Below are 18,028 nucleotides of genomic sequence, written 5' to 3' on the forward strand. Positions count from 1 at the left end.
CTGAAAGCACTGAGTCCACAGCCAATCCGGGAAAGAATCCGGGAAGCCTCCCCCCCGCCCCCGGGGGAGAGACGAACTGCTTGCGTAAAAACCACGCGCCTTTTAAAATGGAGGGTGCCAGCTGCCGGCTCCCCCGCGCCACGTGGCCGTTACGCGGGTGCTCGGAGCCGCCCGTGGCGATCCGCCGCCGCCTACCGGGGTCCGACGCGGCAAAAGGCGGCTACTCTGCCACTGCCCGCGTCGCCGCGGTGAAAGCTGCCCGTAGCACCGGGTTTACCGCGAAACCCGCCCACGCCACAGAATCGCGCCGCGCGCAAGGGATAAACCGAGTAGAAATTTTGTAGGTTCCAGGGTAGAAATCTTTTTTGATTTAGGTTAAATGTGCATCTTTTAGTTAAGCCTTGGAATCTTAGCTGTTTAGTCTGAGCTCAGAAATTGCTTCAGTGAAAGACAGAGATAAGGGGGGAGGGGGGGGAAACGAGTCAACTTCGCCTAAGAATTTTTTCTGATAACAAAAGAACTAGCGCTAAATGTCACGCGAAGTGTGTAAAATGAATATGTATGAACCTATTGTGAAATTGTATGCATATGTATTTAGAGAGAAAGATAAAAAGGGGACCCAAAGATCCCAGAGGTACGCATGCCTTTTAAAAAGAGTAATCCCCGCACGCGTCCAGCGCTGCACTAAACATACCGGCTTTACAACTTTCACAAAGTTGCGGAGTTTTTGATTTTCTCCGCAAAACATTTTGGCGAGCCAGGCAGGAGATTCCGTCTCTGTCCCCACAGGGCAGGAGGGATAGATGGACCTCCTAGGCGCGCCCCGAGATCTTCCCGTAGGAGCTCCGCTGTCCACTTTGCCTTCTGCAGAGACAGACAAGGACCTGCTCTGCTGGCGTGCAGAATATTCGGTATGTATTAAGAGAGCCCCTAAGGAGTAAGAAAGCTGAATAAATCACTCAGAGACGTCTGAGTGCTCAGCCTGTGCCTGCAGGCAGACCAGTCGATAGAGCGACTGAGAGGCGAGAGTTCACTGTCCGATAGAGCAGCCGCTAGCAACCCTGGGGGTGGGTTTGAGTGAACTCGTGCGTGTGTGTGGTGTCCGGACACTGTATTGCTGTGTAGTTCATACATTGTGTGTGTTTGTAATTGTGTGAGTGCATGGTGTACAAAAAGAGCATATCTACAGTGCGGGGGAGTTTCTACCTGCGACTGAAGGGGCCGAGTGAGGCCTGAGGTACCAGCCGGGGCAGGCTGTGGGAGCAGGGAGTGCCCTATGGTGAAGTGGAAAAGTGGAGAAACGTTGGTCAAGATGTGTATTGTGTTTAAAGGTAGTGATTTGTGAAGATCGGGCACATTTTAACCGTGAGTATGAGCTCAGAGAGTTCCTCTGCCCTAGTAGTTAGACTTTATCTCTAAAATTTTGCTGTGTGCTGTTATTTTGATTGTGTCCAGAGTGTGTGAAGACCAGAGGAAACTCGTGTGGGTAAATGCTGAACTGTATTGTATGCTGTGTTGTGTTGAGAAAAGCGGGCACTTTGAGGGATATGCCCTTTCCCGGTGAGTTTGTGTGGTTCTTCTCCCACATAGTAGTAATTTGATGCTCAAATAGTATAGTGGTGTTTGTAGAGATTTTAAGATTTTGTTCGCAACAAATGTAGCATTTAACACAGAAGAACTAGGTGTTATGAACAAAAAAAAGGTTACCGTTTTTTTTTTCCTAAGGGAAGGAGCAGCAGAGGAGTTTTTGAGTTGATCTGAGAGTTAACCGTTGGCCTAGAGTTCTTTGTTAGGGAAATGTTGTAACCGCCAGTTAAGTATCCTTAAGTATAGTCATTTGACTCTCAATTGTAGGAGATTCTTGTTTATTTCAGTACCACCCTAGCCTGCTGCCAAGAAGACAACAACCCCCCCTCGGACGGTGAGAGGAGAGGGGGATATTTGCATCTCAGGAGACATGCAAATTCCCCCAACCCAGACTACCTTAGGACAGGACCTTTTACCAAATCCTGGAAAATACCCCAAAAGAGACGAGCCGAAACAGAATTAAAAGGTCAGAGTGGTGTCTGGACAGCAGGGCCGAGGTCCGAAGCTGGAAGAGACACTTGAAAACCTCGGTCACTCCTCGCCCTAACTAAAAACGATGTCAGTCAGACCCAGGACCCGCTGGACTGATAACCCAAACGGAGACACCCTGGGTATACCCCACTGCCTTGCGAGGACAGGACTCCCGGCCCTGCCCCCTTGGGGACAGAGCTGCAAATCCTCCTCTTCTGAGTCACTGCTGGGAGCGGCGGAACTCCGCGGATCTGCTAAAACCCCCATCTTCGAGCTGATCACTTTAATAACGGCATTAAAAGGAGGAGAATCTCCTGCCCTGTTTATTTCACTAGGGTGTAGTGATTTATGTTTAACTGTGGTAAAAAGAACTAAAGGAATTCCGAGAATTCCCCCCCCACAGCAATTCCAACCCTGACTTGTGAATTTGAGATAAGGGGGGGAGCAGTGTGTGTCTGTGTTTGTGGGCATATCAAAGTTTTTGCTGTAACAAGCACAGCCTATTGCAAGGCAGTAAAGTGAGTGTCAGTAAAAATACTTGAATTAGATAGTGAGAGAAGAGAACTAGCAAAAACTGAGATTTTGTAAAACAGAGTTTAAATAGAAGAGATGAATGAGTTTATGAGACTTCAGTTAGTAATATAGTAAGTTTGAACTGAAAACAGCCCGCCGTAGAGGTTAAGTGATAAACGCCCAAGTGATAAATACAATAGTCTGCAAGCAATTCCTGAGAGCTTTTGGTAAGCTGGCACCTTGTGTGCAATGGAGATTTCTGTGCCTTAAGTGTAAATTTAAAGTTCCTGATCAAGCCAATTCAGAACTTGAGATCTTAAAGCTTATGTGTAGAAGATCACATCTAATACCTGCCACCTGAAGGTCTGTGTGTGAGAAAAACTGAAAAAACAACACTGTGAGGCTTGGGTAGAAACAAGATAGTATAAAGAGAAAGAGAAAATGAGAACTAACCAGAGCAAAGAAGTTTTTGAACTAACCCCTTTGGGAGGGGCTCACTGGGAGAAAGCTGCCAGTAGGGGCGGCTCAGGAAAAAAGATTTATAATACCTTATATAGTTAATGATGCTTTAAAATAAGAAAAGAAATGAAATAAAGTCCTATATGTTGATGTAGTTTTATTTTAAGACTTCACCCAGAATGGCAGAGTAACTGTGGGTTCAGAGCTCCCTCTGACCTACTGGTGTTAGCCCTTGAAAAAGAAAACAAAGCAAAGAGAAAGCAAATGAAACATGTTGTTCAGCATGCAGCATAAGATAGCAATGTATGAAGTCAGAAAAAGTTTATCATATTGAAATGCAAAGCGATTACAACTCACAGAATAAGTACTTATAATTTATTAAAGACTCCTCCTAAAGTAAAGGAAGATAAAGAAGAATTCCCCAAAAAGGAAGAAGACTCAAGCTCCAAAGGTAAACTTATTGGCACCCATCCCCCTCCTGGCAGTTCATCCAGAACTAGGAAGTAACAAACCACTCTTCGAGAGGCAGTGAGACCAGAAAAATAGAAGAGTGAAATTTTAGTTGATACAAGAGCTGTATATTCAGTTTTAAATAAAGCTTTAGTACCTGTAGAGAACCACTGTGTTATAGTGTGGGGAGCAACTGACCAGTCTGAGAAGGCATAATTTGCAAATCTTTAAAGTATGTGTACTTAGAAGCTTTTGTATATGCCCAATTCTCTAAACATTCTCAAAGAGGGGGTTACTCTGGAGGCAAATGATATAAAGATGTTAGGCTTAACAGCCATTGAAATTAAGAAAGAAATTAGTAAAGAGATATTATAACAAGTATTTTCAGAAGTATAGGCTTCTGCTTTACCAGAGAGAGTGAAAAATGTACCCCTTCATAGTAAAAAGCTTAAGAACACAACCAGTGAGAATTAAGCAGTACCCCCTGAAAGAGATAGAGAAGAAATCAGCCCAATAATCAATGGTACTGGATTGAGGGCTGTCAATAAGATAACAAGGAATTTATATCCTGTAGTAGCAAATCCATATACTTTACTAACTTGTTTAACACCTGAGCTAACCTAGTTTACTGTTTTAGACCTGAAGATGCCTTCTTTTGCCTCCCTATCCACAAAGCCAGCCAGAAAATTGTTGCATTCAAATGAGAAAGCCCTGAAAGCAGTGCAAAACCCAACTCACATAGTCCATGTGCCTCAAGGCTTCAAAATTTCCCCACTCTGTTTGGGAGCAACTTGCAAAAGATCTAGAGTCCTGAGAAGCTCCACAGGAAGAAAGAAAGCTGTTTCAGTATGTGAATGATCCTCTAGCAGCCACTCAGATGAAAGAAGCATGTGTAGCCTAGACGGTAAGCCTTTTGAATTTCCTAAGACTCCAAAGATAGAGAGTATCAAAGAAAAAAGCACAATTAGTAAAACAGAAAGTAATCTACCTGGAGTATGAAGTGAGTGCTGGGCAACAGACTCTAGGGCAAGCTCGCAAGGAAGCCATATGCCAAACCCCAAAACCCCAGACAATAAAAGAACTCCGAATCTTCTTGGGCATGGCAGGGTGGTGCCGGCTGTGGGTTTATAATTATGGACTGCTCGTCAAACCCCTCTATGCTCTTATTGCCAATGGAAACAGAGATCTCCTGTGGACGAAAGAAGCCACACGGGCCTTTCACCAGCTAAAGAGTGCCCTCATGTCAGCTCCAGCCCTAAGACTTCGAGATGTAAGTAAACCATTCTTTCTATTTTCCCATGAAAAACAGAGAATTGCCTTGAGAATACTGGCCCAAGACTTAGGTCCATACCAGAGAGCTGTTGCTTACTTCTCCAAGCAACTAGATGCGATGGCCAAAAGATAGCCAAGTTGCCTCAAAACTGTAGCAGCAGTCATGATGAATATTCAAGAGACACTCAAGTTTACCCTGAGACAAAAGATGACTGTGCTAGTGTCCCATACAGTGTCCACAGTACTGAGAGTAAAGAGTGGCCATTAGCTTTCACCACAGAAGTTCCTGAAATACCAGGCCATCATGGTAGAGCAAGATGATGTAGAAATAGTAGTGACTAATATTGTCAACCCAGCTTCCTTTCTCAGTGAAAATCAAAGAGAAGCAGTGCACCACGATTGCCTGGAGACCATTGAAGCTACCTACTCCAGCCGCCCAGACTTAAAGGACATTCCTTTGGACGATGCAGAGACCTGGTTCACTGATAGGAGTAGCTACGTTGCCAATAGAAAGCAACATGCTGGGTATGCAGTAACCACCTGCAGAGAGGTAATAAAATCTGGACCCTTACCAACAGGCACCTCCGCACAGAAAGCCGAGATAATTGCCCTGACCCGTGCCTTAGAAATGGCAAAAAGAAAGATAAACATCTACACAGACTCGAAGTGTGCATTCAGAGTTGTGCATGCACATGGAGCCATCTAGAAAGAGAAAAGACTTCTGACCTCACAGGGAAAGAACATCAAACATGCACAAGAGATAATCCAGCTGTTAGAAGCAGTTCAGCTGCCTGAAAAAGTAGCAATTATGCATATCAAAGCACACCAAAGAGTGAGCTCAGTATTAGAAGAAAAAAATGAGCTGGCAGATAGAGAGGCAAAGGAAGCAGCAAAAGGTGAGATAACTATTGAAAGAGCCCTAATTCCAGATGGACAAATTTCCCTTGAAGGTAAACCAGAATATAGTAAGAGAGATAAAAAATTACTTGAAGATCAAAAAAGGACATATAACCAAAAAAGGTAGGCTACCATTGAAAAGAAGCTGGTAATCCCTTCCCATTTATTGTAGTCACTAGTAAAGGAAGAGCACCAGAAAGCGCACTAGAGAATAAATGCCCTATACACCTACTTGATTGAAAGAATAGCTGCTAGGAATTTATATGCCACTGTTACTCAGGTGACCCGACAGTGTGATCTTTGCCTCCAGACTAACCCCAAAATTGCTCCCAAACCGAAACTCGGTCAGACTGGGAGAGGCCATGGGCCTAGACAGCAGTGGCAAATTGACTTTTCAGAACTCCCAGGGAAAGGAGGGTTTTAGTATTTATTAGTATTGACAGATACATTTTCAAGGTGGCCAGAAGCATTCCCCACCAGAACTGTCAAAGCTCGAGAAGTGACCAGGGTGTTATTACAAAAAATAATACCACGCTTCCGAGTTCCAGCCACAATATCCTCAGATAGAAGATCACATTTCATTTCCAAAATAGTGCAACAGATTAGTAGCCACCTGAGCATAGATTGAGAACTTCACACTCCATACCGCCCCCAATCAAGTGGCCAAGTAGAGAAAATGAATCATTTGATTAAGCAGCAAATTGTGAGACTTGGGCAAGAAGTTAATCTACCCTGGCCCCAAGCTCTTCCACTAACACTATTGCAAATCCGAACTAAACCTCGGGCTAAAGAAAAGCTGAGTCCTTTTGAAATGCTTTATAGAAGATCATATGGAATACAAAAGGGAATGTCCACCCACATTGGGGAGGTAACACTAGCTACCTACATGGTAGCTTTAAGCAAACAGCTCAGAAAAATTGAGAAACATGTGGCTGGAGCTCAGAGCAGGGAGCTAGATGGGCCAGTACATAACATACAACCTGGAGATTATGTATATGTTAAGTCTCTTACAGAAAAAACTTTAGAACCCCAGTGAGAGCGACCGTTCCAGGTGCTTCTCACCACCTTCACTGCAATCAAGATCAAAGAGCAGAATGCCTACGTCCATCACTCTCGAGTGAAGAAAGCCCAAGAAACCCCCTTGGAGAGTGACATCAAGAGACAATGAACTGAAACTAAAGCTTACATGAGCAAAAATGAGTATACTGCAGTCGAGAGTGGTTCATACTTTCACTTGAAGAATTGTTTTGTATATATTTATAACTGATCTCGCTAATTTGGAATTAGAGAATACTACAATGAGTAGCTATGTTAACATCCCTATCAAATGTACACAGCAAAGCATTGGGAGACACCTATTGTCGTAGGAGTCTGCATTTAAGTAAAAGAATTTACTTATTTTCTAGGAAAGGGGGAATGAAACAGAGTAGAAATTTTCCAGGTTCCAGGGTAGAATCCTTTTTGATTTAGGTTAAATGTACATCTTTTAGTTAAGCCTTGGAATCTTAGCTGTTTAGTCTGAGCTCAGAAATTGCTTCAGTGAAAGACAGAGATAAGGGGGGGGGGGAAACGAGTCAAACTTAGCCTAAGAATTTTTTCTGATAACAAAGACACTGGCGCTAAATGTCACGCGAAGTGTGTAAAATGAATATGTATGAACCTATTGTGTAATTGTATGCATATGTATTTAGAGAGAAAGATAAAAAGGGGACCCGAAGATCCCAGAGGTACGCATGCCTTTTAAAGAGAGTAATCCCCGCATGCGTCCAGCGCTGCACTAAACATACCGGCTTTACAGCTTTCACGATGTTGTGGAGTTTTTGATTTTCTCCACAAAACAGGGTGCCGCCGCTCCCGGGAGCCGCGAGCAGCAGAAACCCGACCGATGGAATCCCGCCGCCTCCAGAACCGCGCACAGGCGCTGCCAGAGCACCGGAGCCGCTCTGCCCGCACGGACTGTGCGGGATGCCCAAACCCTCCTCGGGACCGGATTTTCCCTGCACTGGGAGCTCACCCCCACCCTTTGGGGGCCCCCCCAGGGTCCCACTAACACTTGCGGGGAAGACTCACCCCGCTTGGGGACTGTGGCTGGATGGGAGAGCTGTAAAGAAGTCCTCGTCCGGGATCGGTTTGCCGTGGGCGCGGCGGGTTCCCGACCCCACCCTCTAGCCTTCTTGCCGACAAAAACATGACGAAGAAGTCAGAGGAAGGTGAAAGTCCCAAAAGCTAACGTAATCCACTCGTGGAATTACTAGCTGCTTCGTGACCGTTGTGGGAGACGACCACGTGGGGCGCCACCTGCAATAATTGGTTGGTATCTGGGCTTTACATGAGTCCAAATCCGGCTAGCTCAGACTCTAGCCCACACGGACTTGCATAGACGAAAGTAAGAGAGGAGAAGCGCTCTTCTCCACATGGGGACAAGTATCCTGTTTATTGGCTTGGGACAGGACACTTGTGGCGACGACAACCACCCAGATAGAAAAAAAGAGTGGCACTCTTGCAGTGGACTTTTATACCCAAGGGATGGGGGCGGGGAGAGAGGACCGCGGCCAATGGGATGCCATTGGGGAGGGGCGAGGGGAGGGGTACCCATGGGACAGACCACCAGGTGTGTATAACCGGGGGTGTGTGAGGGAGAGACCATGTGATGGGGGAGGGGAAAAAACCATCCACGTGACCTAACATACTCAGTAAAAATTTCCCATCAGCCAGTGCAAAACAACAACTAAATAAACTGTTTAGTGCAATACAACAAATGTGTGTGTGAATGAGACGCGGGCTGGTTATCCCAGACCTGCTAAGTGAGTGAGGAGTCTCCCATGCTGCAGTTTCATTTTGTCACGAGAAAAACGGCCAGTAAAAAGACGAAGCGAGAGATAAAAGGAGTGAGGGAAGGCCCTGGGGTAACTGGGACTGGGTCTCAAGGAAGGGGTGGGACCCTTTGGAGAGAGGGAGCCGAAGGTTTTCCTGGCACAATTCACTGGGAAAGCGAGATAAAAAGTGGAGGGGGCCCCTAGGAATTCTGCTGGATTGAGGGCTAAACATGCCCAAGAGCATCCAGGTTGAGCAACACAGCTGGATTGAGGGATGAAGATGCCCAAGAACATCCAGGGTTGAACAAAATTCTGCTGGATTGAGGATATGCCCAAGAGCATCCGGGGTTAACCAATAATATTTTGAGATTTTATAATACCGATGGGTGGATATCAACAAGTGACTTGAGAACAAAGGTACCTTATTTCTGTGTTGTCCTGTTGTGAGTGAGAGTGAGACAGACATAATAAAGAAATGAAAGTGAGCAAGTGTGAATGGAGGAAAGTATATGTAATGTATGTTGTTGATTTTAGGGTTAACATCACTTTCTGTAAGGAGGTATTTTAAATTGTGTTGTGGGGAGTAGGTGGTTTTCTGTGTTGTGGGAAAGGGGTGAAATTCGAGTGGGTAGGAAGTAAGAAACAGGGGCTAGAGACAAACAGATAGAACCCTGAAAAGAAAATTTTAAAAAATGGGACAGAGAACTAGTAAGTCAGCTTCTGGGAAAGGAGGGAGTAAAAGGGTGCCAGCAGATATACCCCAAGATAGTCCCCTGGGAATGATGTTAGCTAACTGGGATATTGATCCTTGTACAAGAAAAAAGGATAAAGCAAAAATTATTCAGTATTGTATGATAGAATGGACAAAAAAGGAAATAAGACCTGACCATGTTTATTGGCCTAGATATGGTTCCTTCGAGGGTTGCATTTGGCAAGCCTTAAACACATTTGTAAATTCTAAAGAACCATTTAATCCAGAAGAGGGACAATATGCTGCATGCTGAACAGGAGACATGGAACCCCTGGGAATAAAAGTTTTTAAAATAGCAGAAACCCCAAAAACAGAGCAAGAAAAAAAGGAAGAAAAGGGCTGGAACCCCTTGGAAATGTTACCTCCCCCACTCCTGCTAGTTCCCCCAGCACATGATCTTCCAGCCACCCAGCCCGCGCCAGGGTTCTCACCTGCACTGGCTCCTGCTGCCTCACTTGTGGCAGCCCCATCTGCCCCAGCCATGCCAGGGTTTCCTCCTGCACCGGCCGCCTTGTTTGCAGCTGCTCTGTCTGCGCTGACACCAGCCGCGCTGGACACCGCTGCTCCGGCTGGCATGGATCTCGTGCACACCATCCATGCCCCAGTACGGTTTCCACCAGAAGGCTCCATCCCTTTGGGGATTCCAGCTACAGTCTCCACCTCCACCCCCCCCACTCTTGGAGGACTCAGCCTCGGTGCTGACTCCTGCCCCCAACCCCCTTTCTCTGGCAGCCCCATCAACCAGTGCCCAGGCTACTGCTCCCTGGGTAATGACCACTTCTGCTGTTCAAGGGAACTCTCTCCTTAACAGAGGGCTACCATACCAAAATACATGAAGCTCAGTTAAAAAGCAGCTTAATAATCTCTCCCCTGACACTTCCCCAAAATAAGGGAAAAAGTTATAAAGAATAAAGAACAAAAGGATTGGGATCAAGAGGTTAGTTTATTTCCATTACAAGAAGTACCAATAGGTGGAGTCCAAGGGGAAGCAGGATTTGTAAACATCCCCCTGACTTGTTCAGAAGGCAGAAATCAGAAATTTTAAAAAGGAAATTAAAGATTATTGGAAGATCCCATAGGTACAGCTGAACAATTAGATAAATTCTTAGGTCCCACTGTTTTGCGGAAACAAACAAAACTCCACAACTTTTGTGAAAGTTGTAAAGCCAGTATGCTTATAACAGTGCTGGACGCATGTGGGGATCGTTCCCCTAAAGACATGCATATCTCTGGGAACTCCAGATCTCCTTTTATCTCCCTATCAAATACATATACATATGCATACTTGCTGTAGCATTCTCCAATTCCAAATTAACAATAAAAAGGATAACCCTAAACTTACTCCAACTAATATTAACAAAACTACAATAGGATGACACAAGCTTATTAAAGATTTCATTTGCAGTTGGTGACCATCCAAAGATTACATCCCACTAGTGATGAACTGCATTTTGTTTTATTCTTTGCAGAATTCTGATTATTTCTTTTGTATCATGTTGGACAGTAATTAGGGTTTTCTCTCTGCTTTCATGGGTTTTCTTCAAGATCTCCAGTAGGTCTTTGGTGTTTAATTATTTGTTTTACTAATGTGAGGTCTATTCCAATAGGAGTAGGTGACAGTCTGTGATACATTGTGTAATTGGTTTTAATCAACTGGTGGGATGTCACTGGGGCCACGTACCAAAAATCACACTCAATAATCTTTAAAAAATTACAAATACAAAAATTAGAATGATTTTTGCTAGACAAAAAAACATCGTTGTTATCAATTTTTACATTAGCACAAGCAGTTCTCAAGCACACACACCCTTTACCAGTATATACAAGCACAGTCTTTTGATCAGTGACTGGATGAATCTTTAAGTGGCCAATACTTAGTTCAGTGTCTAGACACACATCTTGAGCATTGTCATCGTTTGAGCCTGGCGCAATGCCAGTGCCCCCACGAGATCACCTCCTTCCCTGGCACCCACTGTGAGATGTGATCAGAGACAGAGCAGAGCAGGCTCCAACTTGAGTTTGAAAGGAAAAAAAACTTTATTAACCTAAAACTACAAAGGAAAACACTAAGGAAAACACACAAAACACATAGAACCCAAGATGAAAACCTTCCAAATTTCTTCCTCCTCCCCCCACCTAGATTTCCAATTCCATTACCACCAAATCCACCCTTTAGATAATCAGTTCTCAATTCCTCGAGAAGAGAGAAGTCCCTCTTGCACCACAGACTTCCCCAGGAAACAATCAAAACTTCTCGTGTTTTCGTGTCACGTGTGGCACCGCGAGGAGAACATTTTGCCATCATGACCTCTTCCTTCCATGTCCAGTGCTCTCACCACTGCACATGGATCAGAGCTGCTTCTAGGGTTTTTCCCTTTAAGGATACTTTGTCCAGTTCCAAAAAGAGCACAGTCCCTCTCCTTTTGGGACACCTGTCCCCCCCAAATTTCACCCCCTGGGGCCGAGGGGTCTCTTGAACAGAGATCATCTTCTTCTTCTCTCTTCTTCGAAGCGGAGGGCACCACCACCACCCTCCTCACCCGTCGTCTCTGTTCATACACCTCCACATCACTGCACTCTCCTGGCTCTGAGCCATCGCCTCCCCCTAGAATGCAGTCTCTGTGTCACAGGAACACAAGGGGTTCTGCTGTGGCTATACAAGCAAAGTCCAGCCAAAGGCCACTCCATCATCTCCTCCCACCTAGGATTCTTCTCAACATCCTCTCAATCTCATCAACTTCAGGAGGAATCAGCATTTGCAAGGTTTCCATCCTCCCCAGAAGGGTTAAAAGTCCCAGGCTCTGCCGGTTTGCTCCATGAACTCCCACGCCTGGCTGCCCTGCTGGGCACCCCCCCCTTCTCCTTCACGCCGGCCCACTATCACAGGTGCCGGCTCTGTCTCTCTCTCCCTCTCTCCGGGGGGGGGGCGGAATGGAGGATGGCTGCCCAAAGCCCTTGCAATGTTCTCCTCCACCCTTCGGCCCAGGCCTGGCCTACCTCCCTCTGGCTGCATGGCTCCCCTCCCCCCCCCCCGCCCAGCTCGGGCCGGGCAGGGAGGGTTGAGGGTCTGCTCAGTCCCAAGGCGAACTCAAAGAGGAAGTTCCCCTGGGAGATCACAGCTTTTAACCCCTGTGTTCTCAGAGGCGTATCCATGCCCTCAGTGGACAAACCAGGTGCCAGTATTAAATCTGAACACCGATTGGCTTGCCCACACCATCACAAAAAACTTCATTTCCTCTTAAACCACGACAAGCATTAATAGTTTTGCTTTCACAAATGAATCCTAGTTGTTCTCTAGTACTACAGGATTCTAAGTTTACTGTTTGCTACTTTTCATTCACCTTTCATGCTCACACTTAATGTTTTGAAGGGTAAAGCACTGGTTTTTTTATTATTTAATCCTAGTGCAATGATGGGGTGGATAATGTAAACAGTGTCATTACGTATAGTAAGCACAAAGGCAGTGGCCACATTAGAAGCAGGATCATAGGTGAAATTTACCATAGTCCACCAGGATTGAAACTTCCTTCCAAAATCAAACGCATTATCTCAAACAACCTTCCAAATTTCAGCTGGAAAATCACCTTCACCCCTTTCCCATATGATCAAAGCTGCTATTGCCTGCATCCATAACTGTGCTTGAATACAACTGAAAGCTAAAGACACATTATCTTGAACTGTTCCAAGCGCTTCTACAATTAACTTGTGGTCTTGGTCCTCAGCCTTTTCCTACTTTGGCAGTACTTTTGAAATCTGCCACTGGCTAGTTCCTAATGCCAATAGAGATGACTGTAATGGCTGTTTCAATTTTACTAGGCCACTTGTTGTAGTGGCCAGCTTATTCATCAGTATTTCCGAATCAATTCCATTTAAAACTCTCAGTCCTGTCCCTAATATCCCAGTTAGATCCTTTCTTATTCTGCTCTTGAGGTACACCTGTCTTTGTAACCACATTGTCCAGCCCTCAAAGGATGTTCTTAGGAAAGAGGAGCAGGCTGGTTGGATTTTTGAGATGTTAATTTGCATTAGCCATTCAACACGTTTGTGAGACTACTTTGGATTGAAAAACAGTTGTTGTTCACCCATATTCCTCACTACGTATGGGCTTATTTCATACACTTTAGGTTCAAGTTTGGGTTGGGTCTGAACTGCTTGAGTACTGGTGTGAGTTGTATGGTCCTGCCATCGTAAAAAGTGTAATATCTATTTTAAATTTAAATGAGAGCCCGATAGCATCATGAGCCCAAAGGCAAGTTACTTCTACAGGCTGTATTAAGGTGAAATTACACCAACAGTCTGATTCGCTTGGGCTATCACAAACTTCCTGGTGCCTGTATACGAGAGAGGTTGAGACACTAATTGCATCTGGTCTCTCATGAGCCATCCCATTGACCACCTGCCACCCTACCTTGATTTCTTCGCCTCTGATCCCTTGAAGTGTCCACAGTTCCCATTCCTACAACTCCAGCTCCTCATATACCTGATTACTACAGTGGATAGGTTTAAATTTTTTATCTCAGAAGGTTCTCCCATGGATCCAGTATACTGATTAAAAGCCTGGGACCAGGGCCTTTCAGCATTGCTTTGAATAGAGGTACTCTCTAATTCTATGACTCCAGTTATAATTATATACAAAACAATTCTGTAAATGAAATTACAAACTACCCCCGGCCGCAATATACTCATTTTGCCTGAGTAAGTTTCAGTCTCAGTTCATTGTCTCCTGGTGTCACTCTCTAAGGGGCTTCTGGGGCCTTCTTCACTCAAGAGTGCTGGATCCAGGCATTCTCCTCCTTGATCTTGATTGCAGTGAAGGTGGTGAGAAGCACGTGAAATGGTCCCTCCCACTGTGGTTTCAAAGTCTTTTCTGCAAGAGGCTTAACATATACATAATCTCCAGGCTGTATGTTATGTACTGGTCCATCTAGCTCCCTGCTCCAAGTTCCAGTCACATGTTTTCCATTTTCTCTGAGCTGTCTACCTAAAGCTGCCATATAGATATTGTGGTTGGAACTCTGAAAGCGGTACTGTTTACTCTGGTCACCTCTCAAGCCTTGACAGTTCTCGTGGGGAACGCTTCTGGCCACCATGAAAATGTATTTGTCAATACTCATAAATACTGACACAGCCCTTTCCATGGGAGTTCTGAAAAGTCAATTTGCCACTGCTCTCCAGATCCATGATCCTTCCCAATCTGACCTAGTTTTGGTCTGGGGGTATTCATGGGGTTAGTCTGGAGGCAAGGATCACACTGTCAGATTACCTGAGTAATAGTGGCATATAAATTGCTGGCAATGATTCTTTCAATCAGATTTGTGTTCTAGAAAGCCTGTGGAAACAACTACTTAAAAGTCAACACTTCATTTCAATGGGCTCTGTAACACTGGCAGCCTTGGTCATTCTGGGAAAGGAGCCACACTTTATAAAAGCTTTTAAGTAGTTAGGCCCCAGTGTGTTTTCTGGTGCTCCTCTTTCACTAGTGACCAGAAAAATGGGAAGGGATTACCAGCTCCCTTTCAATGGTAGCTGTCACGAGCCATCCTTGTGGATGGGTTTTATGATGGTTCGTGGATTGATCTCAGGGTTCAAAAACCCGACACGGTACAAGGGGTTTGCAGTGATAATCAACACAAATGCACTTTATCGAAATAACCACAGCAGAAATGCGTTGGGGAAGAATTGGGGAAAAAAAGGAAAAAATAAGGAAAAAGAGGGAGGAAAAAGAAAAGGGTGTATAGCTACCAAACATGGGAATGGCGAAGGTCCTTCGGCGTCCAGCCGATGAGGTTCACCAGGTCACGTACGGGGAGATCTCAGAGATGCAGTCCATCTGGACTCCAATTATACACTTTTTCAATGGGGGGAAGGGGGATTATTTCAAAACTGAATCTATTGTATCTTCTGGTAAAAAGAATGGTATTTGGAAAAAGGGTACATACAGTCCATATCTCAGTGGGCGAGGGCCATTGTTTTCGTGGTCCAATGCCCGCACCTGCAACATCCATCTTGCTTTGGTCAGCTTGCCTCCCCATGCGCACCTCCCCGGGCTGGGGGCTTGAGTCCCAGTCCTTGGGGAGTGTGAGGGAGGCCTTTCCACATGGGGATTTCATGTCTCGTCTTTTTCTCTGGTCAGATGGCTTCCTACATCTCAGTTTGTCTGTCATGGTGGTTGTAAATGAACGAGAGGGGTCTTCTTTGAGGAACCCACCCCCAAAAATCAGGAGAAGTCCAGCCAGGCCAAGAATCGGGGGAGGAAAATCCCAGAGCTATTGTTGCAAAAAGGTCAGAATGTTTTTTGTCTTCTCCTGGAGTGCAGTGTAGCATGCAGCAAAACATACACCTGTGGTAACAGTAGCTTAGCAATGCTTGCAGGTCTCCGAGCCCTTGGCTGGCATGGAAATTTCCACTGCAGGGCCAGAAATCCTGGGACAGGGGGTCCTCTCAGTGGTCTCTCAATGGCAGTCGTGAGGCAGATTGAGGGATATTTCAGACAGACTCCCACAGTAGCCCACCCCTTGAGGTTGTATGTCCGTTTTGATTAGTATTATTATATTCTGGCTTACCTTCAAGGGAAATCTGCCCACAATTACCTTACCTTTTGCTGCTTTCTTTGCTTCTCCATCCGCCAGCTCATTTCCTTCCTCCAATTCTGAGCTCACTCTCTGGTGTGCCTTAATAAGCCTTTTCAGGCAGCTGAACTGCTTCCAGCAGCTGGATTATCTCTTCTTTCTTTGTGAGGTAAGCAGTCCCCTCTCCCTCCAGATGGCTCTACGTGCATGCACGACTCCAAATGCATACCTTGAGTCTGTATAGATGTTTATTCTCTTTCTTTTTGCCATTTCCAAGGAACGGGTCAGTGCAATTATCTCGGCCTTCTGTGCAGAGGTGCCTGTTGGTAAGAGTCCAGATTCTATCACCTCTCTGCATGTAGTCACTGTGTAACCAGCATGTCGCTTTCCACTGGCAACATAGCTACTCCCGTCAGTAAACCAGGTCTCTACATTGTCTAAAGGAGTGTCCTTTAAGTCTGGGCGGCTGGAGTAGGTAGCTTCAATGGTCTCCAGGCAATCGAGGTGTACTGCTTCTCCTTGATTTCCACTGAGAAAGGAAGCTGGGTTGACAATATTAGTGACTACTATTTCTACATCATCTTGCTCTACCATGATGGCCTGGTATTTCAGGAACCACTGTGGTGAAAGGCAGTGGCCGCCCTTTACTGCCAATACTGCGGACACTGTGTGGGACACTAGCACAGTCATCTTTTGTCCCAGGGTAAACTTGCTGCTACAGCTCTGAGGCAACCTGGCCATCCTTTGGCTGTTGCATCTAGTTGCTTGGAGAAGTAAGCAACTGCCCTCCAGTATGGACCCAAGTCTTGGGCCAGTATTCCCAAGGCAATTCCCTGTTTTTCATGGGAAAATAGAAAGAATGGTTTACTCACATCCGGAAGTCCCAGGGCTGGAGCTGACATGAGGGCACTCTTTAGCAGGTGAAAGGCCCGTGTGGCTTCTTTCCTCCACTGGAGATCTCTGTTTCCATTGGCAATAAGAACATAGAGGGGTCTGATGAGCAGTCCATAATTATAAAGCCACAGCCGGCACAACCCTGTAATGCCTAAGAAGGTTCAGAGTTCCTTTGTCGTTTGGGGTTTGGCATATGGCTTCTTTGCGAGCCTGCCCTCAAGTCTGTTGCCCAGCACTGACCTCGTACCCCAGGTAGATTACTTTCTCTTTCACTACCTGTGCCTTTTTCTTAGATACTCTGTATCCCTGGAGTCCTAGGAAATTTGAAAGGTTTACTGTCCAGGCAACACACGTCTCCCTTGTCTGAGTGGCTACTAGAAGGTCATCCACATACTGCAACAGCCTCCCTTCTTCCTGTGGAGCTTCCCAGGACACAGTATCTTTTGCAAGTTGTTCCCCAGTCAGAGTGGGGGAGCTTTTAAAGCCTTGAGGCACATGGACCATGTGAGCTGTGTTTTGCACCCACTTTTAGGGGTTTCCCATTCGAATGCAACAATTTTCTGGCTGGCTTTGTGGATAGGGAGGCAAAAGAAGGCATCTTTCAGGTCTAAAACAGTAAACCAGGTTTGTTAAGGTGTTCAACAAGTTAGTAAAGTATATGGATTTGCTACCACAGGGTATAAATTCTTTGTTATCTTGACAGCCCTCAATCTTGTACTATCAGTTATTGGGCTGATTTCTTTCCTATCTTCAGGGGGTACTACAAAATTCTCACTTGTTGTGTCCCTTCCTTAAGCTTGATTACTATGGGAGGGTATTCTTCACCCTCCCTGGTACACCAGAGGCCCATACCCCCAAAAATACTTGTCCTAATATCTCTTTACTAATTTCCTTCTTAATTCCAATGGCTGTTAATGTTAAGCCTAACACCTTTATATCATTTACCTCCAGAGTAACGTCCCCATTTGTGAATGTTTAGCCAATTGGGCATATACAAAATCTTGTAAATAGTCCATTGTTCCTTTACAGGTTTGCAAAAGTATGTCTTCTCAGACTGGCCAGTTGTTCCCCACACTACAACATAATCATTCTTCACAGGTACTAAAGCTTTACTTAAAACTGAACATATGGCCCCTGTATCAACCAAAATTCCACCCTTTTCCTTTCTTCTGGTCTCACTGCCTCTCGCAGAGGGGTCTGTTACCTCCTAGTTCCAGATGAAATTGGACTGCCAGGAGGGAGATGGTTGCGAGTGGGTATACCTTTGGAGCCTGAGTCCTCTTCCCTTTTGGGGAGGTCCTCCTCATCCTCCCTTACCTTAGGAGGAGCCTTTAACAAATCATATGTAC

General features: G+C 45.4%; 1 long non-coding RNA gene across 1 annotated transcript in view; it reads right to left on the bottom strand.

Moving 5' to 3' along the window:
* Nucleotides 1-11,747, bottom strand: part of LOC127060993 (uncharacterized) — a 33,682-nt gene extending 21,935 nt beyond the window's left edge. The window contains exon 1 of the long non-coding RNA XR_007780357.1: nucleotides 11,649-11,747. This is a non-coding gene — a long non-coding RNA (uncharacterized LOC127060993). The remainder of the gene's footprint in view (nucleotides 1-11,648) is intronic.
* Nucleotides 11,748-18,028: the final 6,281 nt, after the last annotated feature.

Source organism: Serinus canaria, chromosome W (assembly GCF_022539315.1).
Source record: "Serinus canaria isolate serCan28SL12 chromosome W, serCan2020, whole genome shotgun sequence".
In the NCBI taxonomy this organism is placed as follows: domain Eukaryota; kingdom Metazoa; phylum Chordata; class Aves; order Passeriformes; family Fringillidae; genus Serinus; species Serinus canaria.